The following is a 13,584-nucleotide window of genomic DNA, read 5'->3' as shown; positions in this document are numbered from 1 at the left end:
TCTGCATGCGGCCTCAGTACCTATCTTTAACATTAGGTACGCAGGTCATGCTGCTGTATGCGGATGCTTCCGCATGCGTCATTTTGACGATGCGGAAAAAAATTTTGCTACAAGCTGCGTCCTACGCTGGTCGCCACATCGTCAAAACGACACATGCGGAAGCATCCGCATACTGCGGCACGACCTGCGTACCTAAAGTTAAAGATAGGTACGCAGGCCGCATGCAGAAGTAGGCGGAGCTAGCGGCGGAGGTGCGGCCGAGGGCGGGGCTTCACGGAGGAAGTCCGCAGCCCTCCGCAGCTCCTACAAACGCTAATGTGAAACCGGCCTTACTGAGCCACTCCATTAACCTCTATCACCCTTACTGGTGCCCAAGCAAGGGTGGGATCCTGGAGCTGAGCTGTCCCGAACTTACTAGGGGACACTTCCAGCTCGGGGATCGGTGGTGTCTCCTTGACTTCTGCCAATACCTCTAGGGGAAAGCTATCGGGGTTACACTCTCTACACGGGATGGAAAATGTAACCTCTGCGGTCAGGTACTTTTGGAGTTCCCCATGTATGCATACCACCCCCACCTTCCGACCATTGGGGTTGTCCCCAGCAACAAGGGACCCATGTACCAGAGTCACTAAGCTCCCCGAGTCCAAGAGAGCAACCGTCTCGTACCCATTAATGAGTACCTTGCACAGTTGGGGTTCGGTACCGGCAGTGCCTGTAGTGGCAGTGTAGACTGGCTGGGCATACATAGACACACAGCAAGTATACCCACAGTCCATGGGTTGAGCTGTCAATGGGCAGTTAGCAGCCACATGTCCAGGGCCCTGGCACCGCCAACACTTGATAGCTGCGGTGCGACTGGACCTTGAGGCCGACTTAGGGGACATGGGTCTGCTGTCACTCTCCCTTCGGGGATACCCCCTCGGTAGGGGCTCCGTCCTGATTGGCCCCAGTAGAGGGACGTGGATTTTTCCCATGCTCCTGGGTTGGTGGGCCCCAACGTGACAGCTGTAATGAAGCCGTGTCCCTTATAAAGTCCTGAGTGGCCGTGTACTGCTAAATCAGTCCCACTACCTGGTCCAGAGTGCCCGAGTCCCCTTGCCCCACCCAACGCTGTATGGCTGCTGGCAGAGCTCTCACCAGCCGGTCAACCACCACCCTCTCCACCTTCTGGGTCGGAGTAAAATTCTCAGGTTGGAGCCACCTTTTCACAAGGTGTAGCAAGTCATAAACCTGAGACCGGGCAGGCTGGGCTTCCACAAACGTCCATGAAAATACCCGTTGGGCTCTCACATAGGTATTAACCCCTAGTCGGGCAAGGATCTCACCTTTTTGTTTGGCGTAGTCCTGGGCGTGCTCCCGACTCAGGTCAAAGTAGGCCTTTAGCGCGTCACCGTTCAGGAATGGAGCCACCACTTTGACCCACTGGGACGTTGACAAGTTCTCTCACTCTGCCATGCGTTCATAGACGGTAAGGAAAGCTTCCACGTAGTCTTCAGGACTCAGTTTCCTCAAAGCGGAGTGGACCTTTTCTCGGGCCTCGCGACGTTCCGGGGTTGGTTCTGGAGGTGCCTCATGCGTTGTTGCATTTTGCTGCAGCAACAGGTTATTGGCTTCAGGATTTCCTCCATTTTGTCCGCAGGCCTGGGTTGCAGTGTGGCAGGGCTAATGACAGACATGCAGCTGGCATTGGGGTATGCCTCAATTCACACTGCCTGCATTCTCCACTAACTGTAGTGCAGCGGGGTTGGTTCAGTGTGACAGACAGTGGCCACAGGAAAAGTTCACAGCAAACGTTTTTAATGTCCACACTCACACAGTGAACAGCATAAGGTTATCATCCAGATCGCAGCCGGGAAACAAAACAGTCCGTGGGAGTCTGGATGCTGAGGGCGATGGCACCAACGTATCACGCTGCAGGGTGCCAAGAGTTTGCTCTGCTGGGTTCTGTGTTACTCTCACACAGGCTGAGCCTTTTGCAGAGCCATCTACTCTACTTGCTGCAAACTCCACTCTGACACACCCAACACTCTGCTGCAAGGGTTTTTACAGTAACCTGTGGCCGCAGGCCACATGGAATACCCGGCCCGGGGAAGGAAACGGACCAACCCCACTACCTTCCTGTAGTCCATTTAAAAAATAAAAGCCCATGCAGGTTTTCTTAAATCTGCCCTGGACAAATAGCTTGCCCAAGACCAACACTTACTTTTATTTTTGCATTGCAATCACAGCTACGCCTGTGACTGCAATGCACTCCAGCGGCCTCAATATGCTTCTGAGCGCATCCTGGGGGACACATAGCGACCCTCGCAAATAACACCGGTCACTGCCTCACCACCTGTATACAGTTGTGTGAAAAAGTGTTTACCCTCTTCCTGACTTCTTATTCTTTTACATGTTTGTTACACCTAAAAGTTTCAGATCACCAAACAAATTGAAATATTAGACAAAGATAACACAAGTAAACACAAAATGCAGATTTTTAATTAAGGTCTTTATTATTAAGGGAAAAAGAAATCCAAAGCTACAGTGTCCTGTGTGAAAAAGTGACTGCCCCCCCATAAAACATAAATTAACTGTGGTTTATCAAATTTTCAAAGCTGATTACATATTCCCTAGCTACACCCAGGTCTGATTACTGCCACACCTGTTCTCAATCAAGAAATCACTTAAATAGAACCTGCCTGACAAAGTGAAGTAGACCTAAGGATACTCAAAAGCTAGACATCATGCCGCAATCCCTAGAAATTCTGGAACAAATGAGAAACAAAGTAATTGGAATCTACCAGTCTGGAAAAGATTATAGAGCTATTTCTCCAGCGCACCACAGTGAAAGCCATTATCCACAAATAGCGAAAACATGGGACAGTGGTGAAACTTTCCAGGAGTGGCCAGCCAAGCAAAATTACCTCAATGGAGCAGCAACGACTCATGTAAGAGGTCACAAAAGACTCCATAACAAGATCCAAAGAACTGAAGGCCTCAGTTAAGATCCGTGTTCATGACTCCATCATAAGAATGAGACTGGGCAAAAATGGCCTGCATGGCAGAGTTCAAAGACAAAAACCACTGCTGAGCAATAAGAACATAAAAGCTCATCTCAGTTTTGCCATAAAACATCTTGATTATCCCCAAAACTTTTGTGAAAATATTCTGTGAACTGATGAGACAAAAGTTGAATTTTTGAAAGGTGTACGTCCCTTACATCTGGTGTAGAAGTAACACAGCATTTTAGAAAAGCGACATCATGTCAACAGTAAAATGTGGTAGTGTGATGGTCTGGGGTTGTTTTGCTGCATCTGAACTTGGAAGATTTGCTGTGGTAAAATGGAACCGTGAATTCTGCTGCCTACCAAAAAATCCTGAAGTAGAATGTCCAGCCATCTGTTCGTGCCCTCAAGCTGAAGTGCACTTGGTAATGCAGCAGGATCCAAAACACAGCAAGTCCACCTCTGAATGTCATAAGAAAAACAAAATTAAGACTTTGGAGTGACCTAGTGAAAGTCCTGACCTTAATCCGATTGAGATGCTGTGGCATGACCTTAAACAGGTGGTTCATGCTTGGAAACTCTCCAATGTGGCTAAATTATGACAATTCTAAAAAGATGAGTGGCCAAACTTCCTCCAGAGCGTTGTAAAAGACTCATTGCCAGTTATCGCAAACGCTTGATTGCAGTTGCAGCTGCTAAGTGTGGTCCAACCAGTTATTAGGTTTAGGGGCAATCACTTTTTCACACAGGGCCCTGTAGGTTTGGATTTCTTTTTCCCTTAGTAATAAAGACCTTCTTAAAAACTGCATTTTGTGTTATCTTTGTCTAATATAAATTTGGTGATCTGAAACATTAAAGAGCGACAAACATGCAAAATAATAGGACATCAGGACGGGAGCAAGCACTTTATCACAACTGTATACAGTAGTGGAAATAACTATTTGATCCCTTGCTGATTTTGTAAGTTTGCCCACTGACAAAGACATGAACAGTATAATTTTAAAGGTAGGTTAATTTTAACATTGATAGACTATCAAAAATAAAGTCCAGAAAATCACATTGTATAAATTATATAAATGTATTTGCATTTTGCAGTGAGAAATAAGTATTTGCTCCCTCTGGCAAACATGACAATACTTGGTGGTAAAACCCTTATTGGCAATCACAGCAGTTAGACGATTTTTGTAACTGATGATGAGGTTTGCCCACATGTCAGGAGGAATTTTGGTCCACTCCTCTTTGCAGATAATCTCTAAATCATTAACATTTTGAGGCTGTCACTTGGCAACTCGGAGCTTCAACTCCCTCCATAAGTTTTCTATGGGACTAAGGTCTGGAGACTGGCTATGCCACTCCATCACCTTAATGTGTTTCTTTTTGAGCCACTCCTTTGTTGCCTTGGCTGTATGTTTTGGGTCATTGTCTTGCTGGAAAACCCAGCCATGACCCATTTTTAACGTCCTGGCAAAGGGCAGGAGGTTGTCACTCATGATTTTACGGTACATGGCTCCATCCATTCTCCCACTGATGCGGTGAAGTAGTGCTGTGCCCTTAGGAGAGAAACACCCTCAAAACATAATGTTTCCACCTCCATGCTTAACAGTGGGAACGGTGTTCTTTGGGTCATAGGCAGAATTTCTCTTCCTCCAAACACGGTGAGTTGAGTTAATGCCAAAGAGCTCAATGTTTGTCTCATCTGACCACAGCACCTTCTCCCAATCACTAACAGAATCATCCTCGTGTACATTGGCAAACTTCAGAGGGGCCTGCACATGTGCCTTCTTGAGCAGGGGGATCTTGCGGGCACTGCAAGATTTTAAACCTTTATGGCGTAATGTGTTACCAATGGTTTTCTTGGTGACTGTGGTCCCAGCTGCCTTGAGATCATTAACAAGTTCCCCCCGTGTAGTTTTAGGCTGATCTCTCACCTTTCTTATGATCAAAGATACACCATGAGGTGAGATTTTCCATGATGCCACAGATCGATGTCAATTGACAGTCATTTTGTATTTCCTCCATTTTCTTACTATTGCACCAACAGTTGTCTCCTACTCACCCAGTGTCTTACTTATGGTTTTGTAGCCCATTCCAGCTTTTTGCAGGTCCATGATCTTGTCCCTGACATCCTTAGAAAGCTCTTTGGTCTTGCCCATGTTGTAGAGGTTAGAGTCTGACTGATTAATTGAGTCTGTGGACAGGAGTCTTTTATAAAGGTAACTATGTAAGACAGCTGTCTTTAATGCAGGTACCGAGTTGATTAGGAGTCTAACTGGTCTGTAGGAGCTAGAACTCTTAGGCCGACGTCACACTCAGCGCAGGGAAATACTGTCCGTATTTAACGGCCATAATACGCAGTAATTTTCCCAAAACACTGTTCCGTATTCAATGCGAGGATACAATTTTTACGGACAAATGTATCCGCGTGTCATCCGTATGGCTTCCGTACGGCGATTTTTGTTGCGCAGGCTTGCAAAATGGACAAATCGTGGATCCATCGGCCAAAATATTCCTAAAAACATATATACAGTCTATATACAGGTCCTTCTCAAAAAATTAGCATATAGTGTTAAATTTCATTATTTACCATAATGTAATGATTACAATTAAACTTTCATATATTATAGATTCATTATCCACCAACTGAAATTTGTCAGGTCTTTTATTGTTTTAATACTGATGATTTTGGCATACAACTCCTGATAACCCAAAAAACCTGTCTCAATAAATTAGCATATTTCACCCGTCCAATCAAATAAAAGTGTTTTTTAATAACAAACAAAAAAACCATCAAATAATAATGTTCAGTTATGCACTCAATACTTGGTCGGGAATCCTTTGGCAGAAATGACTGCTTCAATGCGGCGTGGCATGGAGGCAATCAGCCTGTGACACTGCTGAGATGTTATGGAGGCCCAGGATGCTTCAATAGCGGCCTTAAGCTCATCCAGAGTGTTGGGTCTTGCGTCTCTCAACTTTCTCTTCACAATATCCCACAGATTCTCTATGGGGTTCAGGTCAGGAGAGTTGGCAGGCCAATTGAGCACAGTAATACCATGGTCAGTAAACCATTTACCAGTGGTTTTGGCACTGTGAGCAGGTGCCAGGTCGTGCTGAAAAATGAAATCTTCATCTCCATAAAGCATTTCAGCCGATGGAAGCATGAAGTGCTCCAAAATCTCCTGATAGCTAGCTGCATTGACCCTGCCCTTGATGAAACACAGTGGACCAACACCAGCAGCTGACATGGCACCCCACACCATCACTGACTGTGGGTACTTGACACTGGACTTCAGGCATTTTGGCATTTCCTTCTCCCCAGTCTTCCTCCAGACTCTGGCACCTTGATTTCCGAATGACATGCAAAATTTGCTTTCATCAGAAAAAAGTACTTGGGACCACTTAGCAACAGTCCAGTGCTGCTTCTCTGTAGCCCAGGTCAGGCGCTTCTGCCGCTGTTTATGGTTCAAAAGTGGCTTTACCTGGGGAAATGCTGAAATGCTTTATGGAGATGAAGATTTCATTTTTCAGCACGACCTGGCACCTGCTCACAGTGCCAAAACCACTGGTAAATGGTTTTCTGACCATGGTATTACTGTGCTCAATTGGCCTGCCACCTCTCCTGACCTGAACCCCATAGAGAATCTGTGGGATATTGTGAAGAGAAAGTTGAGAGACGCAAGACCCAACACTCTGGATGAGCTTAAGGCCGCTATTGAAGCATCCTGGGCCTCCATAACATCTCAGCAGTGTCACAGGCTGATTGCCTCCATGCCACGCCGCATTGAAGCAGTCATTTCTGCCAAAGGATTCCCGACCAAGTATTGAGTGCATAACTGAACATTATTATTTGATGGTTTTTTTGTTTGTTATTAAAAAACACTTTTATTTGATTGGACGGGTGAAATATGCTAATTTATTGAGACAGGTTTTTTGGGTTATCAGGAGTTGTATGCCAAAATCATCAGTATTAAAACAATAAAAGACCTGACAAATTTCAGTTGGTGGATAATGAATCTATAATATATGAAAGTTTAATTGTAATCATTACATTATGGTAAATAATGAAATTTTACACTATATGCTAATTTTTTGAGAAGGACCTGTATATATATATATGCCTATTCTATGTGTAGACTTTTATTCTACCTATTCTATTCTATTCTGTCAGTGTGATTTTACTGTACACCGCACTGAATTACCGGCTTTTCTAGAGAACACCGCTGCGTATTTCTCGCAAGTCACACGCATGGTCCGTGTGTAATCCGTATTTTTCTCACCCTCATAGACTTTCATTGGCAGATTTTTTTGCGCAATACGCTGACAAACGCAGCATGCTGCGATTTTCTACGGCCGTACAAGACCGTATATTACGGATGCGTAAAATACGGCAGATAGGAGCTGGGCCATAGAGAATCATTGTACCGTATGCAATCCGTATTTTCTGCGCCTCTCATACGTCCGTAAAACACACTAGTGTGATGCCGGCCTTAATGGTTGGTAGGGGATCAAATACTTATTTCTCACTGCAAAATGCAAATACATTTATATAACTTATACAATGTGATTTTCTGGATTTTATTTTTGATATTCTATCTCTCAATGTTAAAATTAACCTACCCTTAAAATTATAGACTGTTCATGTCTTTGTCAGTGGGCAAACTTACAAAATCAGCAAGGGATCCAATACTTATTTCCCCCACTGTATCTATTTATCTATCTATACACACACACACAGCACTTGTGTGTTCACACCCTGTGAACATTTTCACCTTTTTTTCACATTACACCTACAAATTTACATGTTTTACACTGGGATCCCAACATAAAGTAGTAAGTATTTGAGAAGTGAAAAGGAAATGATGCAGGGTTTTCTATATATTTTAAAAGCATAAATCTGAATATTGTGCTTCAGTTAGTGCTCATAAAGTTCTATGGATCTGTCTCTAGCTCCTCCCTTCATAGAATTTTAAAAACACCAACTGTCAGCTCATATCTCGGTAATGGGGAAACCTGTCTTCACTGAATGCAAATTTTATCCAGGAATTGATAATGACTGATCAGTCCAGGAGGAGCAAGAAGCGGATTTCTCTGATAAGATAGATTACAATTTTTTTTTTTTTTTCATGTGAACTATTATTTATGAAATAAAAATTAAAACGACGGTTTCTCTTTAAAGGAGAGGCCCATTCCATACTGATGATTATGCATTTAGGATAGGATTTCCTTAAAGCTCCTGTAAAGGCTCGTTTAGACATCCGTCCATAGATATACATGAAGCTCAGGTGAGCTGCGGTCAGTCCGTAGATGGCGGTCCAATCTCAGAACGATTTGTGCCGCTGTCTTAATTGTGATGTGTAGGTGTCCCAGTATGGGATAGATAGATATGTTTTAGATTATTACTGAAACTCAGATTAATTTAGTCCAAAAAAACGAGTAATTTTATTAACAGTGATCAATCTGTGTCACATTCTGAACTCATTCTGCTGTTGTGCACGCGCTGCAGGTCCAGAGAGGTCCATGCTGAAGGTCACACAGTGTCACGTTTGTGTGCTACATTGTTTTGTGGGGCTTACGGTGTCAGCATCATGTGATGCCTTCGGAGGACGGGATGAAGGATACAGAACATTTTCCAAAGAGCGGTGTAAGTGTAAAGCCCAGCGGTGTAGACGTTACCGGCCACACCGGAGTGATGGGAATGAGTAGATGAGATTGGAAATCAGAAGAATCTGGGTTTTAATTCCTAAATATTTATTTTTTTCCATCCGTGGTTGCGATGCCTCCAGAGACGTGTGAGCGGCCTCCGGCGATGCCTCCCAGGCATTTCACATTGATTGTTCTGCTGTGTGGATTCCTGGCGCTGGCTTTAGACGTGGTGGCTCTTGTTAGTCCTGCCTGGGTGACCTCCAAGCATTTCTCTCTATCTCTGTGGGAAATATGCAATAAACAAATGGATGCGTGGCACTGCAGATCCGTCCTGCACAGCGGTGAGTAGGAGAAAAGCACATTGGTCAATATATAGAACACAAGAATTAGCTGGGAAAGAAGAATATTGTATTTTATTGATTAGTTTTGTTACAATTTGTATGATCTGCATGGAACATCTCAGTCTTGGCATTCCTGTATCTATGGTTCCTGGAGCACAATTATAAACACTTTATAAGTTTTTAAACATTTATTAACAATTCCATCAAGTTTCTGTAAATACCGTACTCAAAATTTCCGGTGTTGACTTTCATTTTTATTTTGCCCTTCTACCCGGCACCGGGATATTGACTTCTGGCCCAAATCCTGACCGATGACCGCCCCTTCTTACCTAATCAGTGCTCAGAGCTTATCACAATTTCAGCGATATTGTTTGTCCACAGGTTCTCAATGGGATTGATATCAAACATGTCCAGTTTTTTTTTATTATAAAAAAATCAGAAGTTTGTAAAAAAAAAAAAAAAAGATAATGTTTGGGTTGTGTCGCCATTTTCCGAGACCCGTACATTTTCACTTGATGGAGCTGTGTGACGGCTTATTTTTTGTTGGACGAGACATTTTTATTTATACCATTTTGGGATAGATGTGACTTTTTGATCGCTTGCTACGTACAGATTTTTTTGTGGAATTGCAGTGACCAAAAAGCGTAATTTTGGCATTCTTGAATATTTTGTTTTTTAATTTGCAGTGTTTATCAAGTGGGTTATTTCTATATTTTGATTAATCGGACTTCCAAGAACGTGGTGATAACATGTGTTTTTATTTTTAATGGGGGGAAAAGGAGGCGTGATTTCAACTTTTATGTTTTTTTATTTATTTTTCAGATTTTATAAAACGTTTTTTAACTTTTTTAAAGGGCCTTTAATCTGCGATCATCTGATCGCTTGTACTATATACAACAATACCACGGCATCGCTGCATATAGTAAAAACCACGGTCTCCTTTGATCATGAGCCACAGGCTGGGTTTCAGAGTATGGAGGTATTCTACAGCCCCCCTGATGTTATAACAACCCATCGGCGGCTGCTAATGGTGCGCCACCAAGCCGGCATGTATTAAATGCCGCTATCAGACTTTGAGTTTTTTGGCTAAAAAATTCTGCAGGTATTTAACAAGTTTTTCCAAGTAGAAAGAAACCCATCCGGCCCACAGGGGTGAGACAAAATACATCCTATATTGTAGAATTCTTATAAGACTTTACCCCAGTGTATTATGTAACATTATGCCACAAAAAAATAACACCAACGCGTTTCTGACGGAATGGGCATATCTGGAAAAACCACGGCTGCACTCTCAGCAGGCGTGAGCCTGGCAATGGCACAAAGTATACAAAATCGGGTTGCATCAATAAACCCTGCTCAGAAAAAAAAAAAGTTTTACGGTAATTAATGTAGATTGAAAAAGTGGAACTGAAAAACGAATCATATAGGTTTATGGCTACATTTCAAGTTGTGTTTTTTCTGCAGGCAAAACGTGCTTTCTTGGCAGTAAAGATGCTGCTTAGAAAAAGCAGGTTTTGGTGCATTTTTTGCTGTGTTTTATGCTGTGTTTTTTGCTGTGTTTTATGCTGTTTTTTGCTGTGTTTAATGTTGTGTTTCTTGGCCAATATGTGTCATTTGTCTAGAGTACATTTTTAATAAAGTTAGGTTTTTTCACCAAAAATGCAGCAAAACGCAAAGTTGCATTTTTTTTCCAGCGTTTTTGTGCTTCCTTTCTATGGTGAAAAAATGCTGAAAGAAGTGACATTTACAATTAAGTCAGGAAAAAAAAGTGTGATTTCTGAAATCTCATAGCTTTTGCTTGTACTGTAAAAAGCAGCTTTTAATTTGTGTTCCGTGTCATGTTTCGATAACAGTTGTAAATTGTATTCTGTATTTCTTTCATAGACTGGCAAATGGCTACCCTGGTGTTGGTGTTTTGTGCTACACTTATTTGCGGAGTGTGGTTTATAGTTTGTGTGCTATGGATCTGCCAAGTGAAGCAGCCATTGAGATTTTGCAGTATGTCTCTCCTGCTTCTCGCATCAGGTAATGTGTAATAATTAATAATTATGGACTGGGCAAAATGTGGGAAAACAACACTAGAGATAAGCGAATATTTCAATATTAGAGATGAGTGAATATGTTTGGAAAACGATCGCCAAACATAAATTCGGCACGAATATGACACATCTCCGGGGCTAACCTTGGGGCTTGATGTCACCTAACAATACAAAGGTGACATCAACCCCCCTCCAACTATCACCCCACTTGCCACTGCTACAGGGCAAGGGGGAACAGCGAGGCTAAGTGCCAGAATTTGCGCCTCTTAGAGATGCAAATCACTCACTTGTCCAGCTCATGCAAATACTGAATGGAGGAGATGAAAATACAATCTTGTCCTTTATTAGTGCATCATAAAAACAAGCTTAATATTAGAAAGGGTGGAGGGCACCACAGATCAGTTAAAGACAAGAGGGTTCGCCATGGGCTTGGGGATAGACATAATAAAGAACAAGAGGAAGATCATGCCCACATGTACGGGAACACCTCAATGTATAAAAAATACAATACTTTACTGGTAGGTATCAAAAAATACATGAAAGACAGAACACAGGAAAAGCAATGAGTGCAATATTCCTCCTAAAATGAAATCAATCTGAACCACAGTATGCAAGCAATTAATATACATAATATATGTCAATATCACAGTACCAAATGGGCCCAGAAAAAAAAAATATATCACTGGCACAAACTGTGTGCCTAGTCCAGGGCACCAAGAAAGAAAAGTCAGTTGGACATGTGGAGAGTATAAGAGGAAAGGGGACTAATATAAAAAACCCTAATCCTCAAACCAATATACCCTCATACCAACAGTCCAAGGGTTCAGAATGGAGTCATGTGAGCAGTGGGGGAAAAAAAGTGTGGGATAGGAACAGTCCATTCTGAACCCTTGGACTGTTGGTATGAGGGTATATTGGTTTGAGGATTAGGGTTTTTTATATTAGTCCCCTTTCCTCTTATTACTCTCCACATGTCCAACTGACTTTTCTTTCTTGGTGCCCTGGACTAGGCACACAGTTTGTGCCAGAGTGATATATATTCTTTTTCTGGGCCCATTTGGTACTGTGATATTGACATATATTATGTATATTAATTGCTTGCATACTGTGGTTCAGATTGATTTAATTTTAGGAGGAATATTGCACTCATTGCTTTGGGGAATATTCTTGTGGGTCATCATTGCCCCCATATCAGGACATGATATTTGTATAGGTTTATGTTGCATGTTTGCAATTTTTAAGTGTCTTTAACTCTTCCTGTGTTTTGTCTTTCATGTATTTTTTGATACCTACCAATAAAGTATTGTATTTTTTATACATTGAGGTGTTCCCGTATATGTGGGCATGATCTTCCTCTTGTTCTTTGTTATAAAAACAAGCTGACGCGTTTCAGGCAATACTGCCCTTACAGACCTGACAAGAAACCACATATATGACAGATCTGGAGTAACAATGTGATAGTATGATCATGCTGGGCATCTTATGCTCTAAATTTGGTGTTTTTTTGCATATATTGACACATTCCACATCTACTCATGCCGCATTTGTAGTTCCCCGCACTTTCTAACCAGGAATAAGCTCTTTTTCCTGAATTATTTGATCCCATATATAAACTGGGTGACAACCTGTTGGCTAAAGTCTAGGATTTTTTTTATACAAATCGCACTCAATTATCTAAAACTAGATGGTGGCCCGATTCTAACGCATCGGGTACTCTAGAATATGTACGCATGTATGCATGTTGCGCTGTGAGTGGTGTTTAAATCCTGCACAAATATCGCTGATTGGTCGCGGGCGGCCGGGAGCAACCAATCAGCGAAGCATGTCTCAAATCCCGCGCCAATGCGCGAGAGGACTGCGCCTCTCGGGGGTTGGGGGTGCAGGATGTCGGGGATTCTGGGCACAGGATGTTGGAGGTTTGCACATGCTTGGCGTAGCCGCAGCTCTGCTCACTCTTCCCGGCGCCCCTGCTTCTCACTCGGGCGCCTCTGCTCCCTCTCCCGGGGGACCCTGCTCCTTCTCCCCGGCACCACTGCTCACTCGGGTGCCTCTGTTCCCTCTCCCGAGGGACCCTACTCCTTCTCCCCGATGCCACTGCTTCTCACTCGGGCGCCTCTGCTCCCTCTCCCGGGGGACCCTGCTCCTTCTCCCCGGCGCCACTGCTTCTCACTCGGGCGCCGACCCTGCTCCTTCTCCCCGGCTCTCCGCACATGCAGGATTCCGGGTGCCCGCACACAATAGGTAGTCACAGGCCGGCGTCCTCGCAGTGCCCTCTGCCCTCCACTCTTTGCCCTCTCCCGGTCCCCAGCTTCCTCACCGCCTCCCTTGCTCACCCAGGCCGGTACACACACTGTCCGGGGGACCCTGCTCCTTCTCCCCGATGCCCTGGCTCCCACGCCCCAACTGTCCGCACATGCAGGACTCCGGGTGCCCGCACACAATACGTCGTCACAGGCCGGCATTCTCGCAGCCCCTTCTACCCTCCACTCTTTGCCCTCTCCCGGTCCCCGGCTTCCTCCCCACCTCCCTCGCTCACCCGGGATGGTACACGCACTGTCCAGACGCCTCCATGTT

The 13,584-nt window shown here is 43.8% G+C and overlaps 1 long non-coding RNA gene across 1 annotated transcript in view; it reads left to right on the top strand.

Moving 5' to 3' along the window:
* Positions 1 to 13,584, top strand: part of LOC143804889 (uncharacterized) — a 34,311-nt gene that overhangs the window by 1,879 nt on the left and 18,848 nt on the right. The window contains exons 2-4 of the long non-coding RNA XR_013221123.1: positions 8,491 to 8,628; positions 8,771 to 8,971; positions 10,856 to 10,996. This is a non-coding gene — a long non-coding RNA (uncharacterized LOC143804889). The remainder of the gene's footprint in view (positions 1 to 8,490; positions 8,629 to 8,770; positions 8,972 to 10,855; positions 10,997 to 13,584) is intronic.

This window comes from Ranitomeya variabilis, chromosome 2 (genome assembly GCF_051348905.1).
Source record: "Ranitomeya variabilis isolate aRanVar5 chromosome 2, aRanVar5.hap1, whole genome shotgun sequence".
In the NCBI taxonomy this organism is placed as follows: Eukaryota; Metazoa; Chordata; class Amphibia; order Anura; family Dendrobatidae; genus Ranitomeya; species Ranitomeya variabilis.
This window is presented reverse-complemented; position numbering and strand designations above follow the sequence as displayed.